General features: G+C 43.6%; 1 pseudogene; it reads left to right on the plus strand.

Annotated features, from left to right (window-relative positions):
* Nucleotides 1-907: 907 nt before the first annotated feature.
* Nucleotides 908-1,459, plus strand: LOC123838511 (trafficking protein particle complex subunit 2-like; annotated as a pseudogene).
* The last annotated feature ends 20,625 nt before the right edge of the window (nucleotides 1,460-22,084 follow it).

Here is a 22,084-nt window from a genome sequence, read left to right on the forward strand (position 1 = left end):
AGTGTATGTTATATGCACTCACACACACATACATGTCTGGATATATACATATGCGCACACATTCGTACCATTATCTATTTCTATATTTTAAAAAATATTTTTTCTTAATTTTAAATATCCTTGCTACGTTGTGCAGGACAAATAAAATGCATCTGTATCTGGGCCAAATTCAGACCCACTGGCCACCTCAGGGCAAGTCGAAAGGACACGGAAGTTCGGAGAGGATGAGTGACTTGCACGAGGCCACGTGGTAGGTGCGGAGGCAGGGGCTCGGCTCCGGGCCATTGGGGCCCAACACTGAGCTTGTGGCAGGGCGGGCCTGGGAAGGAAATCACTCGGAGGCTGCAGCTGGAAGTGGTGGAGAGAAGCGGAACGGGAGCCCGAGGGCACAACGGAGGGACTAGCTGCTCATCCCAGCACAGGAGTATCTTCTACGTGATTAGGAAAGTCTACACACACACGTGCACTCACAGGTGAGGAGGGGCAAGAATGAAAATACTAAGACTGGAAAAGGAACAAACCTGGAGTCACCACAACTGCGGATATTAAATTCTAAGGGCCGGGGGGGATGGTGCACCTGGGTGACAGAGTCAGTTGGGCGTCTGACTCTTGGTTTCGGCTCAGGTCATGATCTCATGGGTTGTGAGTTTAAGCCCCATTGCTGGCTCCCCACTCAGCACTGAGTCTGCTGGTCCCTCTTCTTCCGCCCCTCCCCTCCCCCCACTCACACATACTCTCTCTCTAAAATAAATCAATCTTTTTAAAAAGATTCTAAGGGGGTTAGTACTCAATAATGGTTTCAAATACTAAAATGAAAATTTACTACCAATTTAAGAAAAACACCAACCTGCCCAAAATAAACCTGAAAAGAGAAACTGAATCCTGGACTCTCCAGCCCCTGCCTTCCCTTCCGGCCACAATTTCTTTCCATCAGTAATCAGAACAGCCTCCTCCAGGAGCTAAGGTCTGTGGTGGGACCTGACTGGCTGTTTCCGTAGTCGGTGTCTCCCTGCAGGAACTAGATATTGAGGACGATGTCTGGAAGCTTCTATTTTGTAGTTGCTGGCCACCATGATAATCCAGTTTTTTGAAAGGGAGTTTTTGCCAGCAGGAAAAGCAGAGTCCAAAGATGATCATTGTCATCTGAACCAGTCCGTAGCTCACGCTGCTCTTGACCTCGTAGATGAGAATATGTGGCTTGTCGAACAACATGCACTTGAAAACCGCGGACAAGTTCAATGAGGGGTTTGTTTCAGCATTTGTTTCTGCAGGTCATGTGAGATTTATTGCGCTTCATGACAGAAGGCAAGAACACGGAATAAAGAACTTCTTTACTGATGTCTATGATTTATACATAAAGTTTGCAATTAATCCATTTTATGAACCCAATTCTCCTATGGGATCAAGCGCATTTAACAGAAAAGTTCAGTTTCTTGGGAAGAAACACCTTTTAGGTTGAATGCAGAAAGAAATTGGAAATAAACAATGTCACTACAATGGGGAATTCTCAGGAATGAGTACATTGTAAGTAGCTTGATTAAATAGCCTGGAAACGTGAAAGAAGGAAGGAAGGAAGGAAGAAAGAAGGAAGGAAGGAAGGAAGGAAGGAAGGAAGGAAGGAAGGAAGGAAGGAAGGAAGGAAGGAAGGGCAGGAGGGAGAGGGCGGCAGGGAGAGAGGAATGGTATAAAGCCATTAAAGCTGAAGGCACAGCAGGACATACCATATTGGGTGTGAGTGTGCCAAGGAAAGCTTCGTCCCTGTCCAGACTTTACCATAATTACACACACCCTTCGAGATTTCAGTGGAAATGAAGCTCGGAGGGGTTCTTGGGAAAGACTCACAAAAGCCACAGAGCAAATCTCTTTGACTCAGACTGGTAAACGTCGGGTGGTAAGGGGCCTGATTGGTGGGAAATAAAAGGGGAAATGAATTAATCCCTGGTATTTGTGAAAAGTGAGGACTAAAAATCTGCAAAATCTCCCAGGACAACAGTCTGACTTCCCTCTACGGGTCTCTTCCTCTTCTACTGAGCGATCCTCCCCCCAAAGCTGATCTGTATGAAATGCCGAGGCAACACTTCATTCAGAGCAGCTCTGGGGGTGGGGGGGAAGGGAAGAGGTCAGATGGGTGGAAGGAAGGAAGCGTTGGACCCAGATGACAGACAAAAGCAGGGGCGGTTGGCAGCCCCGCGCTCCCAGGGTGCTTCCCCACTGAGGCCAGGCACACAGTGTCAAGCTGTCCCCCAAGATCTCAAGGGGGGGTTCCTTCTTTCTGCTTTTGTAAAGACTTTTTTCTACTAGACACCTATTTTTAAAGCTTCCCCCGCCCCCCCCCATACACTCCATGCTGAAGGCAAAAAGGTCATTCCAGCAACTCTCCAAATACCTTTGTGGTGCACCTGCCTGAGCGGCAGCCTCAGGCACCAGATGCCCAAGCTTGGCAATACTAAGGCCTAAGAAAGGAATGTGCATGGGAGGGGGTGGTGGAGGAGGGCAAAGCCCCCACTCCCCAACGGAGAAGGACAGGAACATCCACAGCCAGGGACCTGGTTCCGCCTGGCGCTTCTGGAATCAACAGCAGACTCCAGCCGCTTGGAGTCATGCGAGGCTCGATTTCACTAACCTCGTATTTCTCCCTTTCCTTTCTGCCTGATGGCTTGTGTGTGTGTGAGAAAGACAGCTCATGAAAGTCCTGTCAGAAACAACAGAGTCCCATACATTTTGTTCCAGCTCTGGGGTCAAACGAATTTGAGTTCTTACCCTGGTTTTGTCACTTCCTACCCTCATGAACTTGGGTGCATCAATGGTCCTCTCCACGCCTCTGTTTTCTCACCTGTAAAATGGGACAACCTAATAAAGTCTGTGTCTGGAAAGAGAAAATGGAGAGTCAGCGAGGCCTGCTCTTTTTTCATAATAAGCCTTATTGAAATACCTGAAATTTTAAACCATGTCCATTTATAATTTTGGTTAAAAGGTAAAAATGATTTTTTTTTTAAGATTTTATTTATTTATTTGACAGCGAGAGAGAGAGCGAGAGCAGGAACACAAGCAGGAGGAGTGGGAGAGGGAGAAGCAGGCTTCCCACAGAGCAGGGAGCCCGATAAGGGGCTCGATCCCAGGACCCTGGGATCATGGCCTGAGCCGAAGGCAGACGCTTAACGACTGAACCACCCAGGCGCCCACGGTAAAGATGATTTTAAAATATTAAAATACTTCAGGAAATAAAAAGAGAAAGAAAAAAAAAAACAACCCTGAAGGCTGGGATAAGACATTTCTTTCTAACCAAGAAAAGAATATACACAGATACATATAAATGAAATGGGTATTTGTATCCCTCAAACATGTATTTCTCAATTATGTTATGACGAAAGTGAGAGTAGGAGATAAAATAGAGTGTTAATATTCACATTTCATTTTCAGCCTGAGGAGCTCATTGGGCATGAGCAGCCTGGGTCTGCTACTTACTGTGTGCTGGTTAGTCATTTCTCTTTTACATCTCTGCTTTTTATTGCATGTATATTTATTTTCTTTATGAAAATCATAATTTCTACACACAGCAAAATATCCATTTTAGTTCTCCCTCAGGTCTCTTAATTCTTTTTTTCTGAATATTAAAAAATATCTTTATCAGAAAAAGTTGATTAGATTTGCTTATTGGATTAAAAAAAATCCATTTTCCAAGTGTAGAATGAACTATAGTATGAAAAGAGTTATTTGTAAACAATAGAAATATCAAATCTAGATTTGGGTAAAATAGCTTCTACTGCAATTTACTGTGAAGAGAGATTTAAAATATGGAATAACATCACACTAACCGAAAATTTCTCTGGGAAAATATTCTCCCGTTCCAAAAGAATTTTGACAAACGGCATTTCAGAGGTAAGTTTGAATCACATTGTAGGTCAAAAACAGTTAAACATCTGCAATTTTGTGTGATTGAATCTAATGAAGGAGGACTCAGGAAAGTGTCATTATTTTCTTCTTAGTTATAATAAAAATTCTACTCAGATCATACACTTAAAATGGGTGAATTTTATGGCATGTAAATTATGTCTCAGTGTTATGGACTGAGTGTCGGTGTTTGCCCAAAATTCACCAGTTGAACCCCTACCCCCTGAATGTGGGCTTTGGGAGGTAATAAGGGTTAGATGAGCCCATGGGGGCAGCATGTTCATGAATGGGATGAGTGCCCTCAGGAGACAGAAGAGAGACCTTGCTTCCCTCTCCTTTCTGCCCTGGGTGGGTTTGAGAGGGTGGGCATCCGCAAGAGAGCCTTCCCCGGAACTCTGACCCTGCCGGCACCCTCATCTCAGGCTTCTAGCCTCCAGAACTGTGAGAAATAAATGTCTGTTGTTTATAAGCCACCAGTCTATGGTACTTTGTGATAGAATCCCAAACCAACTGAGACATTCAATAAAGCTGTTCAAAAAAAATCAACTTGAGTCATTCATTCATTATTATTTTCAAAACCCTAATCCGTAATTTATTGGTGGGAGATCTCACCGAGGTTCCACGAAGCTAATTGACTTGTCTGACTCATTCAGAGACAGGGAGAAAACCAGGCCACAATGAAAAGCTCAGACCTTGTCCTTCTTGGCTCAATCCCCTCATTCATAAGACTTGGAAATAAAAGGGCCCAGCCTATTGCTAGTGTTTGCAGTACTCCAAGACAGGAGGATAATTAAACGAAGGCCACGGAAGTTTGTAGAAAAAGAACCAGAAACTAAAGTCCATGGTCTCAGTTGTTTCTTCCTCCATGGTAAGTTAACCATTACCTGGAAGCCAAACAAGGATCTTTGATACCTCCCTCCTCGACTCCAATACACCTGCATTTCCCCAGCCCACCGCGCTCCGTGTTATCAGAGGACAGACAGCCTCACTGTGGAAGTCCAGCTCAACCCAAACAGTCCATGCTGGGGGACTAAAAAAAAAAAAAAGAAAGAAAAGAAAAGAAAGAAAAAGACAACAAAATGTGGGTAGCAACATTCAGAAAGCCTTTTTCCGTGTTTAGCAGCCACAGTGCAATGCTCGAATGCATTTCTGGTAGCAGAGAGGGCCACTAAGCCTACAGGAAAGCCTGGGGGAGGTGCTTCTCAGACTTGAATGTGCACCTGAATCACCTGTGGACCTGAATAAAATGCAGAGCCTTACTAGTCTTAGGTCTGGAGTAAGCTCTGAGATTCTGCATTTCTAACAAGCTCTCAGGAAACGCTGATGCTGCTAGGACTGGGACCACCTTCAAGTAGCAAAGGTCTAGAGCGGCTCTGTTCAGTAGAAATGTCGACTGCTGCAAAAATGCAAGCCACATACGTGCCTTTAAATTTTCTGGTAGCTACATTAAAAAAGTAAAAAGAAGTAGATAAAATTAATTTTAACAATATATTTTTATTTAACCCAATAATTCAAAATACCATTTCAATATGTAATAAGAGGAGAATTTATTTATGAGATGTCCAGCATTCTTTTCTTCGTACTCAGCATTCAAAATGTGGTATGTATTTTGGACTCCCAGCACATCTCAATTTCAACTGGGCAGGTTTCAAGGGCTCGGTAGCCCCGTGTGACCAGTGGCTACCAGGTTAGGACGATACAGCTCCAGGTTCCCCCGCAAGTGGCTCTGGATTGCCTAGATAGGCACACCACAAGCAGCCGACACTGAGGGAGATTATTCTCATTCTACTCTATTCTTTTCTAGTGAGAAGTCCACCAAGGGGTCTTGCAGACTGAGAAATGGAGACTAGAAATGTCTAGTCTTTTGAGGTCTACTTATCAAAAACAGGAAGGGGCACGATTGCAAGAGAGGAAGAAGTGCATTTGCAATAAGGAGCCTTCCCACAGGGAGTGTAGCCAGCACAGTGGGAAGCTGGGGAGGCCGATTCTGATGAGTGAGAGGCAGGGCAAGCGAGAGGCCCCAGGGTTCCTCAGCTGCTTGCTCGTCCCTGACCCCTCACCATCCATCCTGGACCCTGTGGCCAAACTCACCAACCCCGTGGCTTGCATTTAGTATCATTTAGTATCAAAAATGAAGTCAAAGAGGGAAAGGAAAAAAATATTTAAAGGATAAAGATTAAAAAAGATAAAAATGGAAGGTGAAAGTGGGGTGCCTGGGTGGCTCAGTCGGTTGAGCGGCCAACTCTTGGTTTTGGCTCAAGTCATGATCTCAGGGCTGTGAGATCAAGCCCCGTGTCAGGCTCTGTGCTCAGTGGGGCGTCTGCTTGAGATTCTCTCTCTCTCTCTCTCTCTCTCTCCCTCTGTCCCTACCCACCCTCACTTCTAGAATAAATGAATAAATCTTTAAATGGAAAGTGAAGTTAGCAGGACATAAAAGAATTCCAAGAAAAAGAGGGTGCCTGGGTGGCTCAGTCATTAAGCGTCTGCCTTCAGCTCAGGTCATGATCCCAGGGTCCTGGGATCGAGTCCCACATCGGGCTTCCCGCTCTGCGGGAAGCCTGCTTCTCCCTCTCCCACTCCCCCTGCTTGTGTTCCTGCCCTTGCTATGTCTCTCTCTGTTAAATAAATAAAATCTTAAAAAAAAAAAAAAAAAAAAAGGAATTCCAAGAAAAAGAAAAACTCTTCTAAACCCTTAACCCCTATTGGATTTCTCACTCTTAGCTCCCAGGCTATGCACGGAAAGATGAATTTTGGAACTGGGTTGTCCTGCCTTCGCCTGGAGACAGGAGGAGCCCTGAAACCACTGCGTTTAGCCCCATAAACCAGCGCAAGAGGCTCACTCTTGACTCCTCTACAGATTCTGCTTATGGAAGTCACAGAACTGGAGGACTGTTGACTCCCAACTCCCTTCAAAGCAGGAATTATTTCGGAAACCAGGACAGCCAGCCTGTCCTTGAAACTTCCACAAAGGGTTTACTAGCTCAAGAAGACAGTCTTTTCCATTTTTAAGAAGTCTTTGTTTTTGTTTTGTTGGTTTTTTTTTTTTGTTAAGATTTTATTCATTCATTTATTTGAGAAAGTGAGAGAGAGCACATGAGAGGGGGGAAGGTCAGAGGGAGAAGCAGACTCCCCACCAAGCAGGGAACCCAATGCGGGACTCGATCCCGGGACTCCAGGATCATGACCTGAGCCGAAGGCAGTCGCCCAACCAACTGAGCCACCCAGGCGCCCCATTTTTAAGAAGTCTTAAAACGTTGTTTCTATCAAGCTGAAATTTACCTTCATTTAAAATTCAACCACTAAAAAAAAAAAAAATTAATTAAAAAATAAAAAATTTTTAAAAAATAAAGTTAATCCACTAATCCAAGTCCTAGTTCCAGAACTACACAAACCGCTTGTCATCCTTATTCTTTAAATAATTGAAGACAGCTGTTCTGGCTTGCTTGTCCTAGATCTCTTGCTGTTCAAATCTGCCAACACCTTTATATCAATTCAGAACCGATATGTATAGGGTAATTGTCCAGAAAGAGGATTAGTTAAATAAACTGCAGTACATCCACACAATGAATTATTATGCAGCCATTTAAAAATGATAATGGAGATGCAGATTTATCGACACTGGAAGACTTTTACCATATGTTAAATAATTAAAAGGCAGGCTAGAAAACCATATGTATAGTAGAATCTATTTTTTTTTAATCTGTAAGTATAGTTTTACAGAGAGAAAAGTCTAGGAGAATACACACTAAAATGTCACAGAGGTTATTTATGAATGAAGGCATTACATTTTGCTTAACCACTTTTTCTAATTCTATGCGAGCATGTGGCACTTTATAATACCGTTAAATAATGTTTTGTATAGATAAGTATAAATTATAACCAGTCTCCATAGCCTATAGGGAGCAATGACAAATCATTCATTTGTTCCCTCAATGAATGAATACTTACTATGTGTCAGACACTGTTTTAGGTGCAGTTGTAGGCACAAGACAGACCAAAATCCCCGGTCTCTGGAACTTACATTCCAATGAAGGAGACAGACGTTAAGAAATAAATTAGTAAAATACATAGTATATTAGTAGCGACAAGTGGTAAGGAGAAAAAAATCTAGGCAGGGAAAAAGTAGCAAGTGTTGAGGGAGATTGAAATTTTAGGTAAGATTGTCTGGGAAAGTCTCACAAGAAGGTGCCATTTGAGTAAAGACCTGAAGTAGGTACAGGGATGAGCTATATCTAGGTATCTGTGGAAAAAGGGTTCCAAGTCAAAAAGAGATTTATTACAAAGACCCTAAGGCAGGAGCATGGCCCACATTCAAGAAGTACCAGAGAACCCAGCATGGCCAGGGTGGAGGGGGCTGAGGGAGGGTACAAGGTCAAGGTGTTGGCCAGACCAGTAGGGCCTTGCATCAGCCTAAGACGAGCAGCCACACAGGTTTCTGAGCAGAGGACTTACAGGATCCCACAGAGGGTCTAAATAGAATCACTCTGGTTGCTCTGTTGAGAATAGACTGAAGTGGGACAAGGACAAAAGCATGGGCAAGTGAAGGCGGTGGCTTGGACCAGTGTAGTAACCAGTGGAGATGGCGAGTCAAACCAACCACTCTTAGTGGCCAGAGTATATTGTGAGAGCAGAGCCCTCAGGATTTGCCCATGAACTAGACATAGGGGATAAGAGGAAGAGGGGAGTAAGGATGATACCAAGGCATTAGGTGGGAGTAATTGGACAATGAGGAAGACTGTTGGAGGGTCCTATGGGGCAGACAACAGAAGCTCAGTTTTGAATACTGAATTTGAAAACCTCTTGGACAATCAAATGCAGGTGTCAAAAACACAGGTATATATGTCTGGAAATCAGAAGAAAGGTACTGGATAGAGATGTTAAAAAACAAAATCCAACCGAATAAATCTTAAAGATCTTACTGGCTTTATTCAATGACTCATGAATTGGGCAGCATCCAATCTAGCAGGTAGAAAGGAGCTCCAAGGAGCTGTACAAAATGAAAGATTTTATAGGCATAAGGAGGCAGGAACAAGGAAGTTATACTAGGCAAAACAGTGAATTGGTTATTAGAAAGTTACTTTCCTTATAGGGAAGAGAAGGGACCTAGCAGGCAGATGACCTAACTCGTACTGATCAGGCAACTCCTAATTGGTTTAAGATCCCATTTCTGAGAGAGCCAAAACTGTAATTAAAGTAAATCTCACTTTGGTGATATGGGCTTAGCATAAGCAACTCCATTTGGGGCCTGTTGTCTTGTTTTTTTTACCAGATATAAATCATGAGCTATCAAATAGATGGAACTTAAAGCCAAGAGACTGGAGAGGTCACCAGATTGTGAGTGTGGAGAGAAGAGCTGCAGGGTCTGAGCCCTGGGGCACCCCGTGTTATAGGAGCAGGGAGAAGAGGAGAATCCAGAGAGAGACAGAAGAACCAAGTGAGGAAAAAAGCCCAAGAGAATCTAGTGTCCTAAATGTAAGTAGAGATAAATGTAAAAAGAGCTGTAAGATGGAGGGCGTGGTCAACTGTGTCTAGTACTATGCTAGGCTAAGTAAAGTAAGGAGCAAGGGCTGATTTAGCAACACAGAGGTGCCAACGACCTTGAAAGGACAGTTCTGTGGCCCATAGGGGCAGGAATCAGTGGTGAGGGTCTCACAGGAGTAGCTTCGACAGAGAATGGGAGAAGAGAAACTGGAGACTTCAAGGACATATGATTCTTTCAAGATCTGCTCCAAGGGATAGAAGAAAAATGGATTAATAACTAGAGATGAGGAAGCAAGAGAGGCTCTTTGGTTTTTTTTTTTTCTTTTAAGATGTGAAACATACAGCATGTTTGTGTATAAGTGGAAATGATCCAGTAGATGAGGAAACAATAGGGAAGAGAAGGGTAAGTTACCGGAGCAATGTCTCTGGGTAAATGAAAGGGGATGGATCCAAGCCCAAATGGAGGGGGAGGTCCTTGCTGAGAGCACAGACACATCGTCTACAGTACCAAGAAAGAAGGGGAAGTAAATGGGAACAGAGACATTTACCAGTGAGAAGTGTCACGGGAGAGTGTAGGACTTATCTTTGATTACTTTACTTTTCTTAGTGAAACAGGAAGCAAGGATATCTGCTCAAGGTGAGGATGAAGTATGAGGTGAGGTTCAAGGACAGAGGAGAAAGTATGAACTTGGCCTCTTAGGAAAGGGAGAAGAGTAAAGGGAATACTTGTTTGCTAGGCAACATTAAGGGTACGCTTGAATTTAGTGATCATAAATCATGTTTGAGACCTACTATTTTGATTCCATTTTTTTTCTTGTTAGCATCATTTGTTTTATTTTTATTTTTTTTTAATTTTTTATTCTTATGTTAATCCCCATACATTACATCATTAGTTTTAGATGTAGTGTTCCATGATTCATTGTTTGTGCATAACACCCAGTGCTCCATGCAGAATGTGCCCTCCTCAATACCCATCACCAGGCTAACCCATCCTCCCACCCCTATGATTCCATTTTTAAGAACGACTAGGAATCAATAAATGAAAATATTGACTTTCACTACTAAAATCAGAACATCCTAGACTTTCTGAATTGGAAGCTACTTTAAACTACTATCATTCGACTTCTTTCTTTCATAGAGAAGGAAATAGAAGACCAAGGAAGTTAGGACTTTTGCTAAACAAGGTCCCTAAAGAGGTTAGTGGCAGAACCCATATATTTATTGTGGGGGAGAAAATGAAAACTTGATAGGCGTGTCCCCCAAGTACAGAAGACACACCAATGGCTGGAATGTATAGGGTTCAACTACGTATGAAACTGTCTTATGAGAGATGTACAATAATAGGATGGGTTACCTGAGAAGGAGTAAAGGTGGAAGATATCTTTTAAGTGTAGTGAAGAGTGGTTCCTATATTAAGGAGTTAGTCTAAATTACCCTTCCACTTCTGATATTCTACACTTCAAAAGGAGTCTTCAAGAATATTGTGCAAAGGGGCAGCTGGGTGCCTCAGTCCGTCAAGTGTCTGCCTTCAGCTCAGGTCATGATCCTAGGGTCCTGGGATCGAGCCCTCCGTCGGGCTCGCCACTCAGCGGGGAGTCTACTTCTCCCTCTCCCTCTGCCATTCCCCTCCCACAACTCGTGCGCTCTCTCTCTCTCTGCTCTCTCTCTCAAGTAAATAAAATCTTTAAAAAAAAAAAAAGAATAGGGCGACTGGGTGGCTCAGTTGGTTAAGCGACTGCCTTCGGCTCCGGTCATGATCCCGGAGTCCCGGGATCGAGTCCCACATCGGGCTCCTTGCTCGGCAGGGAGTCTGCTTCTCCCTCTGCCCTTCCCCCCTCTCATGCTCTCTCTCTCTAATAAATAAATAAATAAATCTTAAAAAAAAAAGAATATCGTGCACAGGCTACAAGAAAAAGAATATCAGGGGCAGCGTTGGGACTACTAATAACTAAGGCCCACAGCCCACTTAAAAAGCCTCTTCCCGAGGTGCCTGGGCGGCTCAGTCGAGCATCCAACTTGGTTTCCAATCAGGTCATGATCTCAGGGTCATGGGATAGAGCCCTGCATCCTGCTCCACGCTCAGTGCGGAGCCTGTTGGAGATTCTCTCCCTCCTTCTCCCCCTGCCCCTCCCCCCACTCGCACACTCTCTAAATAAATACATAAATAAAATCTTTAAAAAAAAAAATATCCTCCCCTTAATTCTTCAATTACAGCTCTTGAAGTATCAGAACTAACTGAAGGTCCTTCTTCCCCTACCCACACTGTGGCGCATGTGCTTTTACAGCACGAAATGCTTACGAGGCAAATAGCCGAAGGAAGAGTAGGGAGACCTCAGGAGCTTGGGTAATAAACAGAGCAGATAATTAGTCCTTGAATAATTGATGAACTTGGGCTTTAAGGCTATTACTCCAACAAACATTCTTAATGGCACTAAAACTAACCCAAACATCTTCCCAACGCCAACCAGTGAATGGATTATAAGTTTGCTCCAAAGGAAACACTGTTTAGAAATGATGCATACATTGCTATTCCAACAAGTGGGAATTGCCCCAGCAGAGAAGGTGCCTTTAAAATGCAATCCGGAAAAAAACATTCTCCAATCTAGTTTGTGCCACAGCACGTTTGTGCTTTTTAAATTCTTCTACAGCATATTTGGGAAAGAATTGAGCGACTAAGCAAGGACAGATACAAGGTGTCCACAGAAGTAGCTGTCATGTGTCAAGCAAGGCCAACCGAGGTGGCCAGTAGAGAAAGGAGCAGTCCCGTTAGATTCAGTTTGTTGGTTTATATAGACAGCAAAAGAAAAATGAGCACAGTTGCCAGCACCCCTATGTCCTTTGTCCCGCAAGGCAATACCAAGACAGAAGGGGCCAGAGAACCTACAGCATGGATGGCTGGACTTTTTTTTGCTGAGGAGCCAGTAACCTAGCCTGCAGCTCAAAAGGTGGGGACAAGACCTCACACCTCCTGCGAAGCCAGGAGGCAGCGAGAAACTCACATGATGACTTCCTGGGAAGACCAGGAGGCAAGTGGGGAATGACCCTATAGCATCTCTGCACTCGGCTCTCGTGTTCCGGGACAACTGTGAGGCCTACGTGGAAACGTACCCGGGTCGCCGGGGTGTCAGGTGGAGCCATTCCCCTGCACCATCGTGGGTTTAAAGAGTCTCTTGGGAAAGATTAGGAAAGAGAGGGATGCAGACATCAGTAAAAAGAGCCAAAAGGGCTCTGATGAGGAAGCCGGGGCACTGATTAGGCAGCAAGGGAAAGGGCTCACAGCGGCTGGATTGGATTGATGAGGTGGGATCTGCCTAACGAGCTAAGGGAAAACCCACTGGACACAACGTAACAGGGGAGGCCATAGCATCCCCAGCACAGGGATCCAGAAACACTACTTTAGATCAACAAAACCAAAAGCAGAAGGGTTTAAGCTTTTCAGAACAAGGAATTTTTCAAGGCTAACCAACAAAATAACAAAATCCTTCGAGAATACTATCATATTACGGTACATGAACATGCATTTGAAGAGTTTCCATCAGGGCCTGATGATCCCTAATTACCAGACTCAACAGACTTGGTTAGAATTTGGATCTTCCTAATCTTCAAGACCCTACAAAGCTAGAATCTGGTGGCATAAAGAGGGAAAAGTATGATTTTTTAAAAAGGAATCCAAAACAGTTAGCTCAGCATATCTGTACTTCATAGGAAAGACATTATTTTCAAAACAAAAAATAAAAGTTCTTAGAATTTCAGATCTGGAAGGAATCTCGGAGATTGTATAATCTGAAGATTTTCAGACATTTAAAATTTCTAGCTCCAGAACTCACTGGTCACACAAAAGCCCATGAAAAAAGGAGGGGGAGCACAGAGCCTGGACTGTCCGTCCCACTCCAGTTTGCTGTCGCACCCCCCACTCTGAGGGGCCTCGAGGACCTCACAGAGCAAAGTTTAGCAACCACTCATCTAGCCGAGTTCTCTGTCTATGGACGGGGACACTGAGGCTGAGTTTATTTTCCCAAGGTTAAACTTCTAGTTTGGAGAAGCTCGGACCCCTGAGCACTCCCTCCACACAGTGCTGTTTGTGTGCTCAGCAAAGAAAGTGGTTTCCGGAGACAGAATCTTTTTTTTTTTTTAAAGATTTTATTTTTTTATTTGACAGAGAGAGACAGCAAGAGGGGGAACACAAGCAGGGGGAGTGGGAGAGGGAGAAGCAGGCTTCCCCCCGAGCAGGGAGCCCGATTTGAGGCTCGATCCCAGGACCCTGGGATCATGACCTGAGCCGAAGGCAGACGCTTAACGACTGAGCCACCCAGGCGCCCCTTTATGTTTTTTTTTTTAGATTTTATTTATTTGACAGAGAGAGACACAGCGAGAGAGGGAACACAAACAGGGAGTGGGAGAGGGAGAAGCAGGCTCTCTGCCGAGCAGGGAGCCCGATGCGGGACTCGATCCAGGGACTCCAGGATCATGACCTGAGCCGAAGGCAGTCGCCTAACCAACTGAGCCACCCAGGCGCCCTCGGAGACAGAATCTACTCCTGGTGAAGAGGCTGTGAAGATTGCTGCAGTGACCACAGAGGATTTAGAATAGTACAGAAACTCCCTTGGTAAAGCAGCAGCAGGGTTTGAGAGGACGGACTCCAATTTCGAAAGAAGTTCTACTGTGAGTAAAATGCTATGAAGCAGCCTCACACGCTACAGAGAAATCATGTGTGAAAGACTCCGTCGATGTGGCAAACTTCACTGTTGTCTTATTTTAAGAAATTGCCATAGCCACCCCCAGCTTCAGCAACCACCACCCTGATCAGTCAGCAGCCATGAACATCAAGGCAAGACCCTCTGCCAGCAAAAAGATTACGACTCACTGAAAGCTCAGAAGATGGTTAGCGTTGTTTTTTTTTTAGCAATAAAGTATATTTTAATTAAGGTCTGTACATTGTCTTCTTAGACATAAGGCTATTGCACGCTTAATAGATTTCACTATAGTATAAACATAACCTTTATATGCACTGGGAAGCCAAAAAATACACTTGACTCATTTAATTGCAATATTCACTTTATTGCAGTGGTCTGGAACTGAACCGGGAATATCTCCATGGTACGCCTGTATGTGATTTTAATGTTTCATTGTGTTTTCTTTTTTTTTTTAATTTTTTTTTTAAGATTTTATTTATTTATTTGAGAGAGAGAATGAGATAGAGAGAGAGAGCATGAGAGGGGGGAGGGTCAGAGGGAGAAGCAGGCTCCTCACCGAGCAGGGAGCCCGATGCGGGACTCGATCCTGGGACTCCAGGATCATGACCTGAGCCGAAGGCAGTCGCTTAACCAACTGAGCCACCCAGGCGCCCTCATTGTGTTTTCTAGCAAGGTTTTTATTTAGTCTTAGACCCAAAATACTTCCCAAAGGAGAGCATCTCCAATTTGGTAATTTATGTCAACAAGAAAATATGATTAATTAATATAGATCAGATTTACTGCCAACTTTTCAGGAATAAATTTGTTTTGTCAAGGAGTCTATTAATTAAACAGAAGTACGATAAGAGAAACAAATGATAATAATACAAATACCAGTCCCAAGTTTCTTACTATTTTCAGAAAGAAATGTTGTAGGTAAGAGCCAGGAATGGAAAAAGATGTTATACTTTATTTATTTATTTATTTATTTATTTATTTATTTATTTATTTATTTATTTATTTATTTATTTATTTAAAGCACGCTCCATGCCTAACATGGAGCTTGAACTCACAACCCTGAGACCAAGAGTTGCATGCTCCGCTGACTGAGCCAGCCAGGCGCCCCGAAGATGTTATACTTTATTTATTTATTTATTTATTTTTTAAGATTTTATTTATTTATTTGACAGAGAGAGACACAGCGAGAGAGGGAACACAAGCAGGGGGAGTGGGAGAGGGAGAAGCCGACTCCCCTCTTCGCAGGGAGCCCAATGCTGGGCTTGATCCCAGGACCCCGGGATGACCTGAGCCAAAGAACACAGACGCTTAACCGAGTCACCCAGGCACCGGACTCTGCACATATTTTGAGGGAGATAGGACATGGATAAGTGAAATGCTGACAATCTAGCATATGCTGCGACAAATTACTGTTAGAACAAGATCACCACTTTTAAATATAAAGATATATTTGAAGGTTCCTTGTTTTCCCCCTACCCAAAGAAATCAGACGTATTATTTAGCTTCCATGGGCATCGTAATGAGCTACAACTTATTGAGCAAAGAGACGGTCTACACAGGGGTGTAGGTGTGCACAGAAGTGTGTGCAGAGAAGTTTGGCTGGAAGAGGGGCTGTGGAGGGAAATACATTTGCTATTGATGATCCCACAACAAAATTTGGTTCAAGCACGTTATAAAAAATATTATGAGGAGCCTTGAAAATCAACCCATGTTGGGACCTTCCAATGCGGGATGGCAGGAGATTGAAGGAGGTTCAGATCTGAAATCATAAATTAGTCCTGGCCAATTGTGGAGTGTCCTGGGAAGATCAGTCTGGCAGGGTGTATGTAAAGGGCCGATGGGAGGGAGGAGAAGATACCAGCTAGGAAACTACTATGCTAGTTTAGTCACCAAATGATGGAAAGCTGGGAGACACTGAGAGAAATCAAGATGACTGGAGATTCTAGTGTGGGCAACTTGGGAGTCTTTATGTTTGCTGAATGACTAAGTGAACGAATGAACAGGGCAAAAATTCAAGGTGAGAACTGGCTTAATAGGGAAAGATGAGGGGCACCTGGGTGGCTCAGTCAGTTGAGCGTCTACCTTCGGCTCAGATCATGATCTGAGTCCTGAGTCCCACAGCATTATCTACAATAGTCAAATTATAGGAACAGCCCAAGTGTCCATCGACTGATGAGTGGATAAAGAAGATGTGGTATATATATATATAAATGGAATATCACTCAGCCATAAAAAAGAATGAAATCTTTCCATTTGCAAGAACATGGATGGAGCTAGAGAGTTATTATGCTAAGTGAAATAAGTCAGTCAGAGAAAGACAGACACCATATAATTTCACTCATACGTGGAATTTAAGAAACAAAACAAGCAAGCAAAGGTGAAAAAAAAAGAAAGAGAGAGAGAGGCAAACCAAGAAACAGACTCTTAACTACAGAGAACAAACTGATGGTTACCAGAAAGGGGGGAGGGGGGTTAGGTGAAATAGGTGATGGGGATGAAGGAGGGCACTTGTGATGAGCACGGGTGATGTATGGAAGTGTTGAATCACTATATTTACACCTGAAACTAATATTACCCTCTATGTTAACCAACTGAAATTTAAATAAAAACTTCAGAAAAAAGGAAAGATAAGTTTGGATTTAGACAAATTAAATTCATAATGGTGGTCAACTATGAAGGTGGAGGTCTTCAGGAAGCAGTGGGAGATGTGAGGCTGAAGTTTGAGGGCATCAGAGCCACAGACATAGGTTTGGAGTTCATCTCCAGGGAGTCAGTGTTTAAACCATGGGAGTAGAAGGATCTGGCAATGGGAGCTTGTGTGCAGAGGAAGAAGAACAGGAAAGCCTGAAGAATGGGTTTGAGACATGTTCAAAATGAGGGAGAAGAGAGTTGGAACTAACAAAGAACCCAGAAAAGACATGTGAGAATTAAGTGGAGAACGGGACAATGGCAGATTGTCAGTGCTGACTGTTTCGGAGAGGTTAGAGAGAAGGACAGCAAAGGTCACTGGTGGCCTCGGCAAGAATGGCTTCAGGAAAATGACAAGGTGAAAGCTAAATTGCAGTGGAACAAGGAGTAATTGTGGAAAGAGCAAGTATAATGTTTAGCAGTAAAAAGAAACGACAGCAGTTGAAGGGAAAAGAAAGTAGAGGGAAGATTTTAGTCTTAAAGAAATATCCATGGTTAAGAGGCTAAGTACCATGGGCACCATGTTTGGCCTCTACGTCCGTGAAGGTGGTATATGGTCTAGCTCTTTAAATTTGATATCAATTTTTTAGTTAAGCAGGGAACATGCACAGTTTCTGATAAATGAACTTCTACTAATTTTTTTTTAAAGATTTTATTTATTTATTTGAGAGAGAGAGAGCACAAGCAGAGGGAGAGGAAGAGGGAGAGGGAAAGGGAGAAGCAGACTCCTCGCTGAGCAGGGAGCCTGACATGGGACTTGATCCTAGGACCCTGGGATCATGACCTGAGCCAAAGGCAGATGCTTAACCAACTAAGCCACCCAGGCGCCCCTTCTACTAATTCTTTTTTTTTTTTTTTTTTAAGATTTTATTTATTTGACAGAGAGCACAAGCAGAGGGAGAGAGAGGGAGAAGCAGGCTCCCTGCTGAGCAAGGAGCCTGATGTGGAACTCGATCCCAGGACCCTGGGATCATGACCTGAGCAGAAGGCAGACACTTAACCCACTGAGCCACCCAGGCATCCCCTACTAATTCTTTATACTTTTATTTTCTTAGATACTTTTTAACCCAACACATATTCTCCAAGTCAGGATACAATGATACATTTTGTCCCATTAAATGCTTCACTATGTAAAGATGAAACATAGGAGAGTTTTTTCCCCAAGTGTTTCTTTTTTTTTAAGATTTTATTTATTCATTTAAGAGAGAGAAAGAGACAGAGAGAGAGCACAAGCAGGGGGGAGAGGCAGAGGGAGAAGAAGACTCCCTGCTGAGCAGGGAGCCCAACGTGGGGCTCAACCTGAGCCTCAATCCCAGGACCTGGAGATCACGACCTGAGCCGAAGGCAGACACTTAACCATCTGAGCCATCCAGGCGTCCCAGAAACAGGAGAATTTTTTAAAGTTACAAAGCAGAAGGCAAAGTTGTATTTCAGTTAACTGGATTTTAGTAACTGATTACATCCTAGAATATTTTGGAATGTGATTGAGTAAAAGTAAACCTCTCTGTTGGTTATTTAGGTCCTCCTGTATTATAAAAATCAGCACTCCCTCATCAGAAACTTCTTGCCTAAGCTCCTTATCTATCCCCACCCTCCCCCTAATCTTTGTTCATTTATTCGTTTTCCCCTAGACACTTATTTTAGGAAGGGGCCTATGTTGTTTGTATCTTCAATCATTTTCTCTAGTTATAAAATGAGCATAACTAAAATTTACCAAGTGCTTAGTAAGTGCCAGGGACTATTCTCAGTGCTCTCCACGGGCTGTGTCCAGTCATCCTCCGGATGCATTTTACGGAGAAGGAAACTGAAGCAGGGAGGGGGTAAGTGACTTACCTGAGAGCACACAGTTCTTAAATAATGGAGCAATGTTAGAACCAAGGAAGTCTTGTCCAAAGTCCACAGCCATAACCAGTCACAGCACTGCCTCTCACCAGATGCTCTAAATCTCCTGAAATCTGCATTCCTTCTATTCACAAACGTCCTGAGATTACTGACTTCATTCAGTAACATGTACTATGAGATTGGTGCTGGCGTTTCAAGAGCTAACAAGGTAGACACTGGAGCATACTGTCTGGACGGGGAGGCAAACGAGAAGTCAACGGTTCAAATGGAGTGTGGGGGTCAGTGCACACCCGCAGGCTGGGATCGGGGGGTGGGGCTGATGTTCCTCAATACCATGGCTCCCAGGGGAATGGGAAGGAGGCGAGTCAGCCAGCTAGCCTGTGAATACCAGCTCCATGTTCCCTGGGTGGGAAACTCTAGGGAAAGTGTTTGAGCTCTTTCTGGGCCGTAAATAAAATGCAGTAATAGATGGCATAGAGCTGCTCTCCAAAACCTGTCCTTCACTTTCTTCCTTGATCATTTACATCTCGCTTCCACAAGGAACTCTATGCCCATAGCAGAATCTCTATCTCCAGCTTGAGCCTCTCTTCTGAGCCCTAACTGCACTGCTGGTTGCCCATGCCCACTGGGTGCCCCTGCTTCCAACTCTGACCTCATAAATCTAAAACTCACTGGCTCAGGGCGCCTGAGGGGCTCAGTCGGTCGAGGGTCCAACTCTTGACTTCGGCGCAGGTCGTGATCTCAGGGCTGTGAGGTTGGGCTCCACGCTGGGCGCGAGGCCTGCTTGAGCTTCTCTTGCCCTCCCCACTCTCTCTCCCTAAAAAAAAAAAAAAAAAAAAAAAAATATATATATATATATATATATATATATATATATATGTATGTATAAACTCATTGGCTCTCTCAAAACCCTTGGTCTTGAGCAGTGCCGCCCACTTCTGCCACTGCCAGCAGCGCTCTTCCAGAAGCCTGGGTGAAGCCTCTTTCGATCGTCCCTGCTCCATTGCCCCAGCTCCATTGCCCCACCATCTCATCAGTCTGTTTCCGAGTCTTCGAATTCCTCCCTCCTTTATATTTTTACTGCCACGACTAGCTTCTGCTTCATCAAGTAGCCTAACCATTCCTCACCTCTCCGCCACGAGTCTTCCCGAATCACAGCTGGCCACCCGTCTTGTGCCCCTGCCTGTTCTGCCTTCCGTGCTCCCTAGGCAATAGCCATTGGCTTCTCCCCTCCATTCCTTACCACTCTCCTTCATGCATTTCACACCTGTCAAGTTCAGCTGCAACCTGCTCTCCCACAAACCGCTTACACTGCTCCTCCATCTGGAACACTCTCCATTTCTCAATGTCCCAACATTGCCTGTCCTTGAATGTGCACAGGCACCATGCTCTACACATTTTTCTCTCCTTTGGTTGGAAATCATCTCTTTCTGACATGAACTTACAAAGCATTTTATCACTCTTCCAAGCACTTGGCAATTTCTACCTTGTTTGTATAATGACGCATCTTCTCTCTTCCACTACATGGCAAAGCCTTCGGGTGTAGAATCCAGGTGTGATTCATTTTCAGGTGTCCCACTGTCTCTAACACCAAGTGCTCAAAAATATATAAATAAGTGAATATGAAAACGAACGGAAGACCTGAAAGAAGATTGGCAAGATCCTAGAACAGAAACAGCGCTCACACGCTACCATGGGCTTGACTGAAAGTGGAGCGCTAAGCAGTAGACATCTCTCCATCACAGAGATTTCAAGGAGGAAAAATAACTGACTACAGTCACAACATGTCAGTTAAAGAATTTTCCAGGAAGCCAGTTAAGGGAAAGGAACAAAATATACCACCTTAACATTCAGATAGATCCACACATTGCGGAAAGGTACAAATTAATGCAGGTAAGCAGATTTTTAAAGATTTATTTATTTATTTGAGAGAGAGAGAATGAGAGACAGAGAGCATGAGAGGGAGGAGGGTCAGAGGGAGAAGCAGACTCCCTGCCGAGCAGGGAGCCCGATGCGGGACTCGATCCAGGGACTCCAGGATCATGACCTGAGCCGAAGGCAGTCGCTTAACCAGCTGAGCCACCCAGGCGCCCAAGCAGATTTTTAAATAATATAAGCTCCCCCCCCGCCCAAGAATTATTGTTGATGGGGCGCCGGCTGACTCAGTCAGTAAAGCATGCAACTCTTGATCATGAGTTCAATTCCTATGTTGGGCATGGAGCTTACTTAAAAAAAATTATATATATATATAATGAAACAGAGGAAAGAACAAGGAGGTGAAGACATACCAACAACGAGTAAAGAAAATAGATTCTCTTCTAAACTCTATTTTTTGCTTTCACTTGGTGACCACAGGCTCTCAACATCAAGCTCTTAAAGATGTGGCCTCAACCCAAACGTTGTACCCATAAGCTAGTCTCTTTAATCAATCAAGTGGGGTGCCTGGGCGGGGGGCTCAGTTGGTTAAGCGCCTGACTCTTGATTTCAGCTCAGGTTATGATCTCAGGGTGGGGAGATGGAGCCCCACATGGGGCTCCATGCTGGGGGTGGAGCCTCCTTCAGATTCTCTCTTGCTCCCCACCTCCACCCCTCCAAAAAAATCGGGAACTGGGCCAGCACAATCTCAAAAGTTTGTGATTTGTGCAGATATTTAGAAAAGGAGCATCCTTAATAAACATGAACAAGAGTTTAAATCAACTATATTCTTCATACATTGTTGATTTCAGAAGCTGAGCCGGGGGATGGAGGCAGTTGTCACCACAGGCCGTTTTACTAGGACTGTGAGTGGGCATCTGCTTCTAGTCTCAAAATGTTAACTTCTTTTCGAGAGGCAAAACCAGTCTAAATGCTCCACAAAAAATGAATAGTAAATCTCTAACAAAAGGAATGTGTGATTAGATTACTAACTCTTCTTTATGAATTTTATCCTAGCCTCCATGCATACTACAAAATCCTTTGGCAACAAGACAGCACAGGAAATGAAAACTTCCAATCTGCATATTAAAAAATACAGTAACAATTCAATTCCAAGGAGATACAAGGAAGACACTTGGCAATGCTTTAAAGGAAAAGAACGTTTCTTTGAGGTGTTTTTTTTTTTCTTTTTTTAAACTTTCGGTTATACAGCATGAAGTTCTTCTTATACTTGTGAAGCTATGAAAATGAAAAGAGAAGCAGCTTCTGATTAAATCAAATAGAAAATGGCTTGTAAGACCTCCATTATGACATCTAACAATTTCAAATGCAAATTCTGGTTGGATTTCAAGGTTCTAGATACCACATTAAGCTCACCTAGCATTTAATCGATCCATAGCTACTACAAATATTGTTGTTGGTCTCACCATAAAGAACCATGAATATATCTCCCTAGAGTTCTTAATAAAATGTAAGATCTATTTTTTTAAATTACTCTATTTAAGTGACAAAAGGGGGAAATGGATTTGCAACTTTGATCTATATCCAGGCAGAGGAAATTATCCCCAAAACAAGAC

This window comes from Mirounga angustirostris, unplaced genomic scaffold, assembly GCF_029215605.1.
Source record: "Mirounga angustirostris isolate CCGP_5_RB_7025 unplaced genomic scaffold, mMirAng1.0.hap1 SCAF_3, whole genome shotgun sequence".
In the NCBI taxonomy this organism is placed as follows: Eukaryota; Metazoa; Chordata; class Mammalia; order Carnivora; family Phocidae; genus Mirounga; species Mirounga angustirostris.